The sequence below is a fragment of the Globicephala melas genome, chromosome 3 (assembly GCF_963455315.2).
Source record: "Globicephala melas chromosome 3, mGloMel1.2, whole genome shotgun sequence".
NCBI lineage: Eukaryota > Metazoa > Chordata > Mammalia > Artiodactyla > Delphinidae > Globicephala > Globicephala melas.
The window spans coordinates 118,396,079-118,412,895 of NC_083316.1; the positions used below are offsets into that span (position 1 = coordinate 118,396,079).

General features: G+C 41.3%; 1 protein-coding gene across 1 annotated transcript in view; it reads left to right on the forward strand.

Annotated features, from left to right (window-relative positions):
* The window catches only part of NDFIP1 (Nedd4 family interacting protein 1), a 52,519-nt gene extending 51,302 nt beyond the window's left edge, over positions 1-1,217 (forward strand). Inside the window, exon 8 of the mRNA XM_030841194.3 lies at positions 181-1,217. The gene's annotated coding sequence lies outside the window, so the exon portion shown is untranslated. The remainder of the gene's footprint in view (positions 1-180) is intronic.
* The last annotated feature ends 15,600 nt before the right edge of the window (positions 1,218-16,817 follow it).

Sequence of the window (16,817 nt, forward strand, 5' to 3'; positions counted from 1 at the left end):
AGAACCAAAAATGTAACGTTTATTGAATACTATGATGTCAGTGTATAGTAATCTTAAAGCTATGTAAAAATGTACTTCTTGTGTCTCCAGACATCCTGCCTTCTTTTGTGACTACATCCTTCTTTTAGCCAAAATAACAACTTAACCAGAGTTTCAATATTCAATATCCTTCTCTGGCAGATGTTTTCTGGCAGAGGCCTTCCTGCATTTATGAATTCTCTCCCAAGAAGCAAGAGAACACCTGCAGGAAGTGAATCAAGAGGCGGAACACCGAGGAATAATCACCTGCTTTAAAAAAATAAAGTACTGTTGACAAAGATCATTTCTCTCTATTTGTTCCTAGATGTAAAATTTTAATAGTTAATGAAAAATTCTGTAATCATTGAATCATTAGTGGTTAATGTTTGAAAAAGCTCTCGCAATCAAGTCTGTGGTGTACTAATAATGCCTTATCTATTTGTAGTCATTTTAAATAGCATGAGCCTTGTCCCTGTAGTCAGTAGGGGGCAATCTTGCTTTATTCATCCTCCATCTCAAAATGAATTTGGAATTAAATATTTTAGTGTAAGATATGTACAATGCTGGCCATTTAAAAAAGGGGTTTTCTCAAAAGTATAACTTTTGTTATGACTGCATTTCTGCACATAATCCATTTTGCTGTTAAAATTAATCTAGAAATTTATTTAATTGTACTGTGAACACCTAGAAACAAAATCATAGTGCAAAATACATTTAAGGTGTGGTCAAGAATATGTTCTTAATTGGTAAATGATAAGCATTAATTTTTTATAGTCTGTATTCTAATTTTGCTGTACCTTATTCTGTTGTGTACCTAAGGGATTGTAAAGGTGTTATCACTGTATAAAATAGAAAGGACAAGGACAAATGCAGCATAATTACTAATAAAATGCAATTGGTGATACTTTCTGTGATTAGAATCCCTACCCCTTTTTTTTCTTTTTCTTTTGTCTCCTGATGATTAGGCCAGGGGCTAGGAGTAGGGAGGGGATTAGGTACTAGGAGCAAAGAAAGAATTAGCTTGGAACTTTTGAGATGATCCCTAACATACTGTACTACTTGCTTTTACAATGTGTTAGCAGAGACCAATGTGTTATAGTGTAGAGTGATGTGCTTTCTACCAAGTGGTATTCACCCTGGTTTGGTATGTTAAAGCTGTAAATACAACAGAACATTAATAAACGTCTCTTGTGTAGCAACTTTTGCTGTGGATTAGTGTTTAATATCTTGGTTTGCACTTGTTAATTGCTAAGGCAGTTTTTTCTGATCTTCATATAGATTCATACAGAATCATTCAGTAAACAAAAAAGAAATTGGTCTTGGGCCAATTTTTCAGCAGGGGAAGTTTCTTTCATATCATACTCAATATATTCCTTAAAATATATTAGTTCTTCAAAAGATAATGGGTTAAAATAGGGAGGAATTGTAGAGCTCTTAAATCATTCTGGAATTCCCAATTATGCTTCATTTTTTAGACATAATCTCAGATAATTTATTTCCAATGTTTTCTGCGTGTTCCCTGCATTTGCCCTTTTTCTCAGGTGAACACAGCCAACTGGTTTAAGTCCTATGAGCATCCAGTTGAAGCTAAAAATGTCTCATTCCTCCTGATTTCTATTTTTGTCTCAATTGTGTTAAATTTAGAGACCAGTGGTTCTTACAATATCAGTCATTTGATATTTTCCACCTCTTCCACTTATTCAAAATATGAAGAAAAAAATGTAGCAAGATGGTCCAATAACTACACAAACCAGCACTAGCTTGGTATGATACCTGCAGATATTCATTTATCTGCTGCATGTGAACATCCAGGATCAGCTTAGGAAGTCTGTTCAGGGGTGTCAGTATGTAGTGCACAGAAATGTACATTATTTGAAAACCAAGCAGGAAAACAGTGCCTCCTGGATCAACGTTTCAGTGATCATTCATTCTAACTCGTTTATTGATTACTATAAGTAATAGTATAGTATGTTTCTGTTTAAAAGTTATATTTTACAATAGATTAGTGGGGCAGGGTTTGAAAGTCTCTGAAGATTTTTTATATTTTGAATTAGATTATACCAACAATGTAGTTTGGAGGAGTTTATAGCCTATCGTGTTCTATGTTTCAGAACGAAGATCTCTCTAAACAGTCTGAATAAATTTGGACATGTACAACAGAGAGAACTATTTAAATTATCTTACAGGACCAAATAGAGGGGCCCTAAATCACATGAACTAAAACATTGTAGTCTCACTTTGTGTTTATTCTTTAGGTCCTGTGCCTTATTTGGCTTTGTATATTTGAGGACTGAAATATCTGGAATTCTTATTTCTGCATATTTGGTGGTCCTTAAGACTCTGTCATATGTAAACCTACAGTTTGCTTTGCTTTAAAATTAATTAGGAAGGTGATTTCTCTCCTTTTAATGTTCTAAAGATTAAAGTCTTTGTAGATATATAAAGTTGGTACCATATGTTACCTAGAGGCCTTACTGTTAGGGTGGAAATGTTTATCCTGCACTGTTACTTTTTATTTTTGTCTTTCATTCTTTTCTGTCTCCCTTTGGTAGGTTCATTATTAAGAATAACCCTTTCAGATAAAGGAGGAGTGTTTAAATTATTTGAAAGGGGATACTGAGGAACCACTGTTATTTGCGTAAGGTTATGGAATAAACTGGCTTTGACCTTGGGCTAGGGGACAATTGGGTCTCATCCATGACTAGAGGTAGGTCCCTCATGTCTCTTACTTGTTGCTGCCATTTGGAATGATCCAAACTAAGCAATCTGACTTGAGCTGTGTCCCACTGTGAGTCATTTGTAACCCAGATGAAATTTCTTTTCACCTTCATTATATTCTTATACTATGTTTAAGGGAAGAAATAACTCCTGAAAGAGAGTTTCAGGGCCAAGTGATAGTTCAAGTTAAGTGGTTGCCTGAGGTGGCAGGGTTCTAGGTGAGAATCAGGAAAAATATACACAGCAAATGGAGTGTTGGCCTCAGCTTTGAGTCCAACCCTACCACCTCTTCTGGATGTCTGACCTTCTTGAAGGGTTGGAATAGTAGATGTTGAAAAATCACTTGGTCCTGACGATGCTGGTAAAACACCGATGATCAAATTTTAACTTAAAACATGCCAAGAACAGACATAGAACTGTACGTTATGTACAGTATGAGGGAATAATTTATGAAAAAGCAGTGTGGCCCCTACTACCTACCTGAATCTGGTTCTTGGTGAAACCTCAGTGATGAATACAGGAAAATCATGTGCAAGATGCAGCTTAATCATTTTCAGGTTCTGCTGATGTTTTTTAGCTCTTTAGATTTTCACCTTTTCAGGCTTTCTGAAGATGATTTGAAGGGTGATGAGAGGCCTAACAAAATGCACACATGTTTCTGTAGATGGTGTGTGGGTTTAAAAAAATCTTGTTTCGCATATCTTTAAGCCTAAATAGCATTTATAAAGTGTGTAAGGCCGATAAGGTGGATGGAGTGAGAGCGTTTGCTAAACCACCAATACTAAAGGTAGGTACTCGAGGTTTAACGTTCCCTTTGCATACACTGTACGCTTTTGTACAGTGGATGGTTGTACTCATTTAGAGCACCCACAGAAAGTGCTCTGTGACAGGGAACTTCTGTGTATTGGTTCTCTGTAGGCTCTGCTGCTAAAATGGAGGACATCTCAGAGAAAGACACCAAGAATTCTTGAAGGGGAGGATAAGTTCAGGTTGAGCGTAAAAGACTTTCAGGAGGAAAAGAGTTACAGAAACTAATTTTGTGTCATTCTAAAAAGGGGCTCTTTTATTACCCAGTTTACTCCTTACAACTTTCTTACTTACAACTTTATGGCCTATAGAAAGACCTGCTCTTTGGACAACCTAAATGGAGAGCTGTCCTCCTGAAGGACAGTTTCTCTGACTAGAAATTGGAAATAGTCCTATCTACTGCCTGGCATTTTGATCCCCTCAGCCCTCCAGTTATTCTCAGAATTTGTCACTTGTAGAATAGATACATTACTCAAGTTTTGGTTTGATGCCTGTTTTGCTGAAAAGTCTTGTTTTTTCTTTACTAAAAAGCATTGTGTTCTGATTTTGAGAGTTTTAACTCAATTGGCAAATTAATAAGATGTAAACTGAAATGCAAATCTATTAAACCTGAGTATAGAATATATGAAATAAAGAGAATTCTCTTGCATTTATGCAGGATTTCATCCAGGTCAGAAACTGAGATGTAGTTGTATGAAACAGACATCTCCCAACCCTGCTTTGTATGTTGTTCATCCTGTGATGAACAGGATGTGAATAGTTGTTGTCATTTATGTGAGAAATGAAATGTTTCATAAGCTTTTTCCCATCCATATGTGATTGCAGGTTAATAGACAGCAAAACAGAGAAAAATGGTTTCCTTAAATCTTACAAAGATTAGTGCTGGAGTGCTGAGAAGACGGTATTCATTGTTATTCATTAGTTGACTGGAAGGTTCATCATTGGGTCAAAAACCTAAAAAAAGACCGTCTCAAATAGAGAAGGTGATTTCTTGCCGCAAAGCATCATCAGCTAAACTACAGAATTCAGGAAGTGCTGCCTTCTGACTCTGAAACCCAGCCTGACTCTTTTCTGAAATTCATCCCAAGCTGCACTCGTTTTTCACCATGCTAGTTAAGGTTTGCAGTCACATCCCCTACTGAGAGCTGCTTCTCCCATTTAAGCCCATTACTTCCTGAGTCAAGGAGAGAGGATTGGAGCAACCTATCATCATAACTCGGCTAGAGTTACACTTGATGAAACATTCTTTTTTTCATTTGTGCAACAGTCCAAAATGCCTAAAATGTTCCCTTAAAGTGAGGTTTTAGAAAGAATTTTGCCATCTGTTTCCTGATTCCACATCTTTATTTTGACAGAACATTTCTCAGGCCGTATTTGGCAGTCACTAGGTTTAGATGTCATTCTGGTCATTTTAGTATGTTGTTTTTTTCTCTGATTATTGACATTGAGGATTTTTATATTCATGATTTATTTCCAGTTGGTATTTTAACTAGGATTGCAGATAAATTACTAAGCGAGCCACTGGATGGATCAATATTTTCAGCAACTCTTTTATCACTAGCATCACTTGGTACTTACTATATAGTTCTTTTAAAAAGTGGGCACTGGTGGGCTAAAGGATCAAAATTAGCAGTCCATTTTTTCTAGGTTTGGCTCAATGACTCTCAAACCCTAGATCTCTATAAATCACGGTCATGTGTATGAGAAAAGCCCTTTTTGGGGTAGTTGTATGTATTTTCCCTGTGGCTGTATGTGTGGGATGCGTTTTAATCTGTATGTAGGTCTCCCAACTAATTTTGACCTTAAGCCCTTCTGTGATACAGCAGTTTTCAAGATTTAGGTATTGAAACTAAACTTATGTTTTTCTAATCCCCATCCTGTAGAATTTATAAATGGTCAGACTTGGTTCCTGCTGCAGTTACACAGAGCTTCCAAATAAGGATAAGGGGTAAGTACTCATCTCCAACGTTCACTTTCCATAGAAGAAACCTGCAGAGCATGTATACCTACGCTTAAAATTATGAGTTAATTTTTCATTAGGGTATTTTCATGGCATCGATTTTTGGGTGAAATGAAGAGTTATTTTGTCTTCATGTAGATCTTCTCAAAGCTCGTGGCTACCATAGTTTCTTCTTTTTATGGCAAGACTATGGGAAGGAATGTGTCTGCAGAGCAATGGGGAAAGGCCATAGGGAAAATGATTTCCAAATACTTGGCTGGCTAAGAGTGATTGTGGACTCTTCCTTGGAGGTCTTTAAAAGTAGGGTCGATCCTCCTCTGGAATGGTTTAAGGGTAAAGGAAAAGGAGTGGATTAGCAGGCCCCTTAAAGTCCCTCAGAGCTCTAGAGGTTTGTATGTGGCCCATGTCAGTGACAGATGGAACAGTAAGTTCGACAGATGTCACGTCTGCCATTCCCAGGCTGTGCTCTCTTTAATGTGGTGACCTTCTGTGAGCACTGTCCTAAATAGTCTGCAAGAGGGAAGGGAGTGTGTCTAAACTTCTGGGAAACCTAACTTGGGTGGCTTATTACCTACTGCTACCTTTTATATTAAGATCCAGTTATCAAAAAAGTTACACTTTGTCAGAATCCCAAAACAAGGACTCAAAAAAGCACCCTCTAGTTTCTGCAGTCATTTTCAACCTTTGTTATATTCTGAAGGAATTTGGTTTAGATGGCATTCCCTAATGTTACGTTTAAGAATCTTTTTCCTAAGGGACCGTGGGAGGAAGAAAGAAAGAAGATTAGGTGGGTAAGGAGGGCCCTGGAGGAAATGAAGTCTGATTTGTTAAGAAGAGAGGGGACCTGTGGAAGAGTGTAGCAAATCGGTTCCTTTTGTTCTTTGCTTCTGCTTTAATCCTTTAGACTCACAGGATAAGATTGCCAGCTAATTGCTAGGAGCCCCCTATAAAAGAGGATTGGCCTAAATTGGAGAATAAATTTAAAGACTGACTAAAGGTTTTTTTTTAAATCCCTCCTTTATTCGGGTCACTTTTCTTTAGATGTGATTATGTCTCCAAGAAGTGGTTGGATACCTTCTTGAGAGGTTTTCTTAAAAAAAGAAGTCTGAAATTCCAAAGACTACCCCCACCTCCACTGTAGGATTTATGTAAGCGTGTGATGAACTAAATTCACTAGACTGTAGTTTAAACTTAAAAAATAAAAAGACTAATGTGTTTTATGGTGGCATTTTTATACAAGCGGCTCATTGGTAGAAGTACGTTGACCATTTTAAAGTGCAATTGGATCTTTTAGGGTAAGACGTTTAAATTCTCTGAGTACAGACACTATACTTAGGACAAATTATTATGTTTGTAACTTGGTGCCAATCTCAATCGTGTCTTCGTTGGGTGCTTATTTTCAAATAGTACCTGATCCATTCAAAAACAATATACTAAAAATTGTCACTAAAAACATATCAAATTTTAATAGTAAGGCACGGATACTTTTACTGCCTTTTATTTATTGCCGGGTGTATTTTATTAGAAGGAAAGGTAAATAAATGTGTTTTGCAGAAAATATGTAGTGCAAGTCAGCTCCAGTAGCAGTTATTATTTTTTAACTAGATGGTGGAGCATTACACACTTAGTTTATTAGTGACCTTCCCATAAAACTTTTAGGAACACAGGGCAAAACAGAGCTCATAAGTTTACCCAAGCTGGCCCTCTAGAGCACTGCTTTAGTGACATCAGACACCTGAAGGGAAGCCAAGACACCTTCCTGCATCTTCACATCCCAAGTGGCCTTGGCTTCGCCTCCATCTACGTATTTTATTCCCCTCAGAAAGAATTACAGGTGAAACTTAGACAATCACCTGTGTGTTAGAAGTGATAAAGTCCACCTTCTGAAAAATATAGTTTCTGTATATTATACATACTTTTGATCTGGACTTTTAATTTTTATTTGTTGTAAACCACTGTATTGAGATAATGATTGAATACAAAAAGCTGTACGTATTTAATGTGTACAACTTGATGAGTTTGGAGATAAGTATACAGTGACACCATCGCCACAGTCTGTGCCGTGAACCTCTCCATCACCTCCAAAAGTTTCTTCTTTTGTTATTAGTATTATCTTTTTTTTTTTTTGATGATAAGAACGCTTAACATAAGATCTACCCTCTCAGCAGGTTTTTAAGTACACAGCAGTGTTGTTAAATTACGGCCACTATGCTGTGCAGTAGATTGCTGGGACTTACTCATAATGGAAATGCTCCGGCTTCTTGAATATAGATGTTTTAGGCCTTCATTTGATAAATTAATTTCTATTAGCTGATTATGATGTGTATGACCCTGTGCTGGCTATAGGGTATGCAAGATTTGTGCATGGGAGCCCCTGGGCACAAGGAGGTTCTGGTGAGGGAGAGGGCAGGGCATAAGACAAAGTGCTTTCCTGTCCAAGAAATCATAATACACCATCATTTTCTCTGCCTTATTTGCATAGAGGTGTAAGAAGGTTTTTGCATTTTTCAAGTTGTGATGACCTGCCCCTAACTTAGTTTTCACCAGAAGAGCACCAAAGTCTTCCTAAAACCAATACCCTCCAAGGAAAGAGAGATTCCTACCACCTGAAGAAGCCAGGCCCCAAAGGCCTAGAAGGATGGATGGGAAAGCATCTCGGCGTTTGTGAGGCTGGGACCTGGAAAACCACTGCGAGGGGAGATGTGCGCATGTGTCCATCCCACGGGGCCGGAACCCTTGCTCCCCACTTGCCAGCTTTGTTGTCTTAGGTCATTCACTTGGCCTATCCAAACTTTGGTTTTCTAATCTGTGTTGCAGAATCTTTTCTCACGGGGCTGCTTTTAGTTCTAAATGGGATAATGTAGTTAAAGGGCCAGGCACTTAGGAGACAGCTCTTTACAGCTCTCCAGCCAGCTCCAGCCCTGGATCCAAGGGCAGGACGTTAAAAACCCCAACCTATCATTCAAACCCAGGCATTCATTTCCTTCTGAGGACCACATAGCTTTCATAAATTCTGCCTTTCCTCATTCCTTCCTTCGTCAAGGCTGTCGTTAGACCATCCCTGACAAATCAAACCACTCTTTTCTACCTAAATTCCTGCTGCCCAGATGAGAGTATGACCTACTCTTGCTTTTCTGGTAATACCATCATGTGTTTCTGTAGGCCCTTATATTTATATCCATGTTCATTTGATCCTCACAGATTACTATAAAAGGGATCATTGCGCGTTCTTTACCGCCGAGCCACCCCGGCAAATAATTTTTCATCACTCAGTCACATCAAAACACTCTATAAAGCCAATAAACTCTGATTCTCATTTCCTGAGTTCTGTAGGCTGAAATTCTCGCCTCCTTTTTTCTTGGGCCATTTGTATTATATGACAAGATTTGCCGTACACTATCTTTGTGTGGATTTACGTCTTCAAAGCGTCCTTTGAACTTCTTATCCTTCGCTTGTTTCTTTCTGCGCTCGCCTTAAGTTCTTCGCCATGTTCCCTGCTCTTCACCAGACCTCCTTACCTGCCGCTCTGTACCTCCCCCTAACAAGGTTTCCAGTACTTTAGATCACTCTATTTGGCTTTGCCTTTTCCTGAACCAAATCCCTACCAGTCTCTTCTCTCCCGCCGTAGAGAGGACCATCTCCTCGGCGGTCCCCTCACCCTTTCCTTTCTCTACATCTTGCCTAGGCCACGGCAACTCTAGTTACTTTCTGCCTTCTTTACCTTCCTGCTTAGCCCCACCGGACAAGAAGATCACATGCTTTATTTTCCTTCCTGAGCCCGCCAGTTAGGATTCCTAAATGCCCCCAGGTAGGTGTTTCCAGCAAATCCAAGCCCATCCGGTACGCCTGCCTGTTTTCTCCTTTCATTTGGGACCTGGGGAGATTTGCACAGATGAGGCCTTTGTCACAGTGTCCCCACACTCGCCTCTTCTCCATACCCCTCTGTGTTAGTTTGGTTTGGTCATTAAACAGAAGACATCGGGGTGTCTTCCGCTCACTGTTCCTCCTCTCCCTACATGTACACAGATGACTTCTGCATGCAGCTCTGGAAGCTGTGGTCCCTATGGAAAAGTGCCTGGCAGTCGGCTAGCCCTCATCTTCACAATCCTCTCTATGTTCCTGAACCATCTTCCAAGAAATACTAGGATTCTGTGTTTTTATTTGGAATTTTATCTTCTAAAACTATCTTTAACCGTTAAAAAATCGAATAGAATGTCTTTATTGAAATGTGTATGCAACCAGTACACATTTGTGCTCTCATTTAGAGACCTACGTGGAGCAAGGATTAAAACTGAACCTATAAGTGAATTTATTCAATAAAAGCAATGTTTTATCTGCTTTATAGATGGGGGTTTCAATAAGATTTTGTTTACAAAAAGTGTTCCACAGCCGGAAAAAAGGTTTGAAAAGCACTGCCCCAAATCATCTCTCACTGTGCCTGAAACTATCAGACCGTCACACATTTTTCCCCCCTTGATCTTACAGGGGTTTCAAAAATACCCTGATTTTGCAAAAAAAAACCAAATCTAGAAATCAACTCTAATCCCACTACCCCCCAAAAGCAACTGTTTTGGGGGGTGGTTTCAGCCTTGTTTTTGTGGCTTTATCATTTTTACATAGTGTAGTACTAGCCGCCAGTATAGTCTGGTGAGATGAGGTCTCTTATTAAGCCATTCTGGTCATGTTAGACATTAAAAAGAAATTTTTTACAGTCTTCTTGCTACAGTGGAGATTATCTTGCTTTGTCCTGCTTTTCGACGAGTTCTGATGAGTCCTAAATGGTTATGTTTTTAAAGCCAACTTTTCTGTAGTACTTTTTTTTTTTTTTTTTTTTTTTTTTTTGCGGTACGCGGGCCTCTCACCGCTGTGGCCTCTCCCGTTGCGGAGCACAGGCTCCGGACACACGGGCTCAGTGGCCATGGCTCACGGGCCCAGCCGCCCCGCGGCATGTGGGATCTTCCCGGACCGGGGCACGAACCCGTGTCCCCTGCATCGGCAGGCGGACTCGCAACCACTGCGTCACCAGGGAAGCCCAGTACTTCTTTTTTTAAATACATATTTATTTATTTATTGTCTGCCCCGGGTCTTAGCTGCGGCACGTGGGATCTTCGTTGCCACGTGTGAGATCTTCATTGCGGCATGCGGGATCTTTAGTTGCAGCATGTGGGATCTAGTTCCCTGACCAGGGTAGGAACCCAGGCCCCCTGCATCGGGAGTGCGGAGTCTTAACTGCTGGACCACCAGGGAAGTCCCTAAAGCCAACTTGTAATTCCTCTTCTTTCCACTGTTTGATTCCTAAGGACAATGACTAGGCTTTTGCAGCAATTATTACAAAGCCTTCCTATAATCTTAGTCTTTCACTCATAGGATGACCAAAACATTTCCAGTCCTCTGTTCATCTGAAATTTATATCCAATTCCTTGGCCCCAGGAGATCAACCTACAGTAAAATTGCTGTGTTGCAGACGCCTATCATAAATACATAGTCATGGGTACTATTTATGGAGCATTTACCATGTGCTAAGTACCCTGCTTTATTCTTTGTACACATTACCTCATTTAATCATCATCCCCAACCTTTGAAGTGGGTAGTACTATTATCCTCATTTTATACTTTAAAAAAGGGAGGCCCAGAGAGGTTAACCAACTTGCCCCTTAGAGCTCTTAAGTGATGAGGCTGAGACTGATTTGGTTGGTGTTGTCAGAACATGAACTCTTAGCAAAGATGCAGCACCTATCCTGGGAGTGCACCTGCCCCTTCTTGATCCGCAAACACTATTTCCCTTCCCCCCAGGCTCCCAGCCGCCAACTCCCCTTCACTGGAGTGGCAGTGGGGGGATTCTGGCCTGGAGGCACAGGACATCTACCCTAACACAGCCGTTGACCTTGGCCTCAGGCTCCCCAGCTCGTACCCCAGGATTCTTTAATCCCCCCTCTAAGCCAGTGAGGCAGGCCTAGCTGCTGATGTGGATCTTTCTAGCTACTGCTCAAATGAAGTGATTCCTGCAGGCTCTCAGAGACAGGACAAGACCCAGGTGTCCTTCACTCTCTCGCTCTCAAGTTACGCAGAATGACATCTTGAAACAGTAGTTCAACACTAATTTCTTATTAATGGCTTACATTTATTCAGCACTTAGTGAGTCCAAGTGCTGTTATAATGCTTTTCATGCGTAATATCTTTTAATCCTACAATAAATCAGTAGTAAAAGTTCTGTTATCCCCATTTTACACTGAGGGAGCTGGCTCAGAGGAGTCGAGTGACTTAGGTGAAGTCACACAGCACACAAAGCAAGGATCCAAATGCAGGCACTCTTTTTTTTCTTTTCTTTTTTAGCTTACGAGTTTTGTTTTTATTTTGAAGTATAGTTGGTTTATACTGTTTACAATGTGTTAGTTTCATGTGTACGGCAAAGTGGTTCAGTTTTATATATATATTATATATAATATATATGTATAACATAATATATATATACTTTTTCAGATTCTTTTCCCTTGTAGGTTATTACAAGATATTGAGTATAGTTCCATGTGCTATACAGTAGGTCCTTGTTGTTTATCTATTTTATATATAGTAGTATGTATCTGTTAATCTCAAACTTCTAATTTATTCCTCCCTCCCCTGCTTTCCCCTTTTGTAACCATAAATTTGTTTTCTATGTCTGGGAGTCTATTTGTGTTTTGTAAATAAGTTCAGTCGTATCATTTTTTTTAGATTCCACATCAAACCTGGCCACTCTCTTTTTTTTAAAAATAAATTTATTTATTTATTTATTTTTGGCTGCGCGGGGTCTTTGTTGCTGCTCACGGGCTTTCTCTAGTTGTGACGAGCGGGGGCTACTCTTCGTGGCAGTACGCGGGCTTCTCATTGCGGTGGCTTCTCTTGTTGCAGAGCACGAGCTCTAGGCACGCGGGCTTCAGTAGTTGTGGCTCGTGGTTCTAGAGTGCAGGCTCAGTAGTTGTGGTGCATGGGCTTAGTTGCTCTGCGGCATATGGAATCTTCCTGATCCAGGGCTCGAACCCATGTCCCCTGCATTGGCAGGCGGATTCTTAACCACTGCGCCACCAGGGAAGCCCCAAACCCAGCCACTGTTGACCACTAATCGAAACATCTTCAACCTCCTCTGCTTTTTTTTTCCCAAAGGTAATCCATGTTGATTATAGAAACATTTACTCTCTGATTTTGTAAAATTCGCCTTCTGTCAATAATGCTAAATCTGAAGTACATTTTTAACTTCTCAAAGTGCCACTAATTCACATGTGTACAGCTGTGAACCTTCATGGGAAGAGCATGTATTGTAGTCTTTGGACTGCTAAGAATAGTCCTGTTTTCAAGTCAGAGAAGGGTGTTTGAAGCTGCCCAGCTGATGTCATCTCTATTGAGCTATTTGTGAGAAATGTCTTTATTTAGATTTGAGAACTGATTACTGAAAACAAAAGTTATAGGTCTACTGTTATTAGTCTCCTTTTAAATTGAACTTTATTTTTTATTACTCGATATTTAGGTGAAGATCTGTTGCAAACCTGAAAGGACATAATCCATAATAGTTTTATTAGCCTCTAATAGACCTTTCCAAGAGCTTTGTAAATACTCTAAGCAGTGCTTCTCAAACCGTAACGTGCATATGCATTGCCCAGGGATCTTGTTAGAATGCGGTTTCTGGTTTAGAAGGTCTGGTCTGGGCCTCAAGATTCTGCATTTGTAACAAGCTCCCAGATGATGCCCAAACTACCCATCCAGAAGAACCATACTTTGAGGAGTGAGGCTCTTACCATCTTAATATTCAAGAAAGAAATTCAAGTTCAGAATTTGAGTTTACAAACGTTGTTTACTAAATAAACCAAAACTCAAATAGCCTCCGTACTCCAGCTCCATAGCAATCTGACTTCCTTGGAGTTTCTTTGGGCTTGACCTTGACTCCTTTTTTGGTTGATGTTAGTGCATGTGGGGAAACTCACCAGCTTCCACCTCCTTGCTTCTTTGTGAGCTGAGTCAGTCATCTCCTACTTACTGGTGTGATGTGGGTGGGTCATGGCTTGAACTAGCCCATGTGTCCTGCTTGAAGGATCTGCAGTCAGTTTTCTAGAAGACATTTTCTCAGTCTCAGTTGTTAAGAGAGCACTGTGAGGTGGGACAGGGGGCAGAACGATGTGGAGCCCTTAGGATTGAAGATCAGCTTGGTCCTCCCCGTGTGCATTTGTCTGATAAAATGCAGGCAAGGTTTGCCTCTCTCCCACCCCCACTCCGCCTACTCCAAGCCTTGGCCGTGTCCAGAATGGACTCCGGATGGCAGTTGCGGATGCTCAGAGCACAAAGAGTTTCTTGTTTGTGCAGGGGTCTATCAGTGTTTAAATAGAACGGACGGAAGCGCAGGCACACCATATCAGCAGCTTATCGGGGCCCCTGGTTTTCCATGTACATTTGCTGGTCTCTTGAGTTTACCCAGCTCCATTAGCACCGAGTTAAAAATTGCAAGGCCAGGCTGTACTGTACCGAGATAGGGCAGGAAGAACAAGCCGGTTACTGAGTGTGGTGGTGGTGCCGAGGGTGGTCCTTGATATCTTATTTGCATTCTGCCCACGTAGAGAGTAAAGCTGTGGTAGCCTCTGTGTTTAGAGGCAGCCTGAGAGAACCAAAATCTAGTTTAGGAATGCATCCAGGAGATGGGATGACGCCCGGCCTCCCTGGCGCAGAAGTAGTGGAGATCCCTCCTGTGACCCTGGCTCTCCATCTTAGCTTACCAGGTCTGCAGTCAGCTCAGGAAGTGGTTAAAGGAGGTGGCAACTGTGAACACCTTAAAATTGTATGCAATTTTGGCATTTGCAAGCATGTCTGCATGCATATTTGTCTGGGAGCAGATCCATGACCCAAAGGCTAAATGTTCGTGTACTATTTGGGTTGCATCTTCCTGGAAGGAACCCTTTAGGACAGGTAGATGAGTAGCCTACTTTAGAAATGAATCCTTTGCCTCTGTGAGCCTCACTCCTACTTTGAAAGCACTTGCTATATGCCAGGTGCTATGCTAAAGACTTTATAAATATTACCTCATTTAATGCTCAGAATAATCTAATGAGTTAGGAGTTTTCATTTCTGTTTCACAGGTGAAGAAACTGAATCTTAAAGAGTTGGAATTTGTCCAAGGTCACAGAGCTAACTGAACGATAGAGCTAGCATCTGAACCTGGGCTTTCTGATTCCATAGTCCTTAGCACCGTGGAAGGCTGTCTCTAGTGTTTTAATATACTTGTCTAGCCTTTGCATATACATTGGTTAATTTGTCTAACTGGCACAGACTTGTCCCAAACTTTGGTCATCTAAAAATTGGCTTCATGGATTTTGTCCTATTTCTATATCACCTATATTATTAAATTACTCCTTAGTTTAAAATTTTTATTATTATTCAATTTGTTATTACTTAGCCTCATCCTAAACAACATCCGTGAAATAACCACTGATGTGCTAATTTCATTTTTCTCAAATTCACACTAAAATAAATACAAACCCATTAAAATGAAAAATGTTATGCCCCTCCTAACATCATTTAAGGTACCCTCAAGGTATGGGCACTGCACTTGGAACAATCCTGATGTAAGATGTAAAGGCTGTCCCTATTGCTTCAGAACTGTGGGTGAACTAAAATAGCCTTTACACTCCCACCCCAGGCAGCCTTTCCCACCCAGGCCCGCCTCATGGAGCATGGTGCTGAGAGCCTCAGAGAGCTGGCTGGGTTGACTCCAGGGAAGAAGCTCTTCTGTGTCTTTCAGGGCCTGTTTTCATTGCACTAATGAGGCAGCAGTGCCAAGATAAAGCGTATTACCTAGCTTGCCGTGAGGGGGTTTCAGGATTGCAGAGACTGGGGCAAGAATCTGTACTCAATGCTGTGTGCTCCTCCTGAAAGGGAACTGTTGGGATTCTGGGGATTATGGAAGAAACAGCCTTGCCAGGGGCAGAATTTGGGTGGTTAAGGGGTCCCAGCCTCAGATGAAGGATGAAAGAGGCCTCTAACTAAACCCCATTTGTTCCCGTTTCCATTCTAACCAAATGTTCCTCCCCAAATTCCATCCCCTCTGGGCCGTAAATTAAAGGGAAATTTAGAGTCCTATTGTCTGAAGTTGTGTGTGCATTTGACCTACAATGCTGTGTCTTTAATATAAGCAGCTAAAGAACAATTCCTCATTTCCTGACTTCGCTGTTATGCCAAAAACGTGCTAAGACCCTCAGTGACCGAGCATTCTCATTTTTTCCCCCAGTAAAGTCTCAATTTACGTGTTAAACTTCCCGGTCTTGGACCTTTAGCAACTTTGTCACTTGGCAGTCCCTTCAACGGGCAAGTAAGACACAGGAGGGCCTGGGGGGTGGATTCCAGGAATCTGTCTTCTTTCCCCGGCCTCGAGAAATCACAGTGGGAAAGGTTCTTTTTGAGGACCAGCTGGTTCTGATCTCTCTGACTAGACCCACCTGTAGCGGAAGTGACGTTGGTCTGCCCCACAGCTGATCTGGTACCTTGATCATTCCAGTCAAGGATTGCCTCACGGTGAGTCAGGCTGTTAATATTTCAGTACCAAGATGTGAAAACAAACCTGCAAAAAAAGGAAGAAAGAAAGAAAAGTCTGGGCTTCCCTGGTGGCGCAGTGGTTGAGAGTCTGCCTGCCGATATAGGGGACGCGGGTTCGTGCCGCGGTCTGCGAAGATCCCACGTGGCGTGGAGCGGCTGGGCCCGTGAGCCATGGCCGCTGAGCCTGCGCGTCCGGAGCCTGTGCTCCGCAACGGGAGAGGCCACAACAGTGAGAGGCCTGCGTACCGCAAAAAAAAAAAAGAAAAGTCTGCTCTTGGATTGGTCTGGGCATTTCACATTCTGACTGTCCTCATCCTTGTAGTTCAGCAGTAGCTGAATTGGGCTACTCCTCTGGAAGCTGCAGTAGTTCTGGTCCTGCAAACAAAATTCCAGCTCTCTGGGAGTGCAGTTCCTCTACTGTCTGTACCGCAAAATGGCATGGCCTGAGCAAGGATTCCCAGGTATGGGGCTGTTTAAAATGCCTCTCGCCGCCGGCCTCCCTCTTCACATCCCATCTTCCACCGCCGCCCTCCTCCCCCCAGGAGCCAGTGGCTGGAGTTGACACAACACCAGGCGCACATGGAGCACTGCCAGTCGCAGGAGATTCCGAGGGAGATAAAAAACACATCTTTGACCACTTCTTTACCAAACAGACCCGAGATGTGTAATTAAAGGCCCCGGGACTCTGCTGGAAATAGGTTTAAACTTGGGGTAATCCCTTCTGGCACTTCCTCTTCCTAATAACCATCAACAAAAATCACAC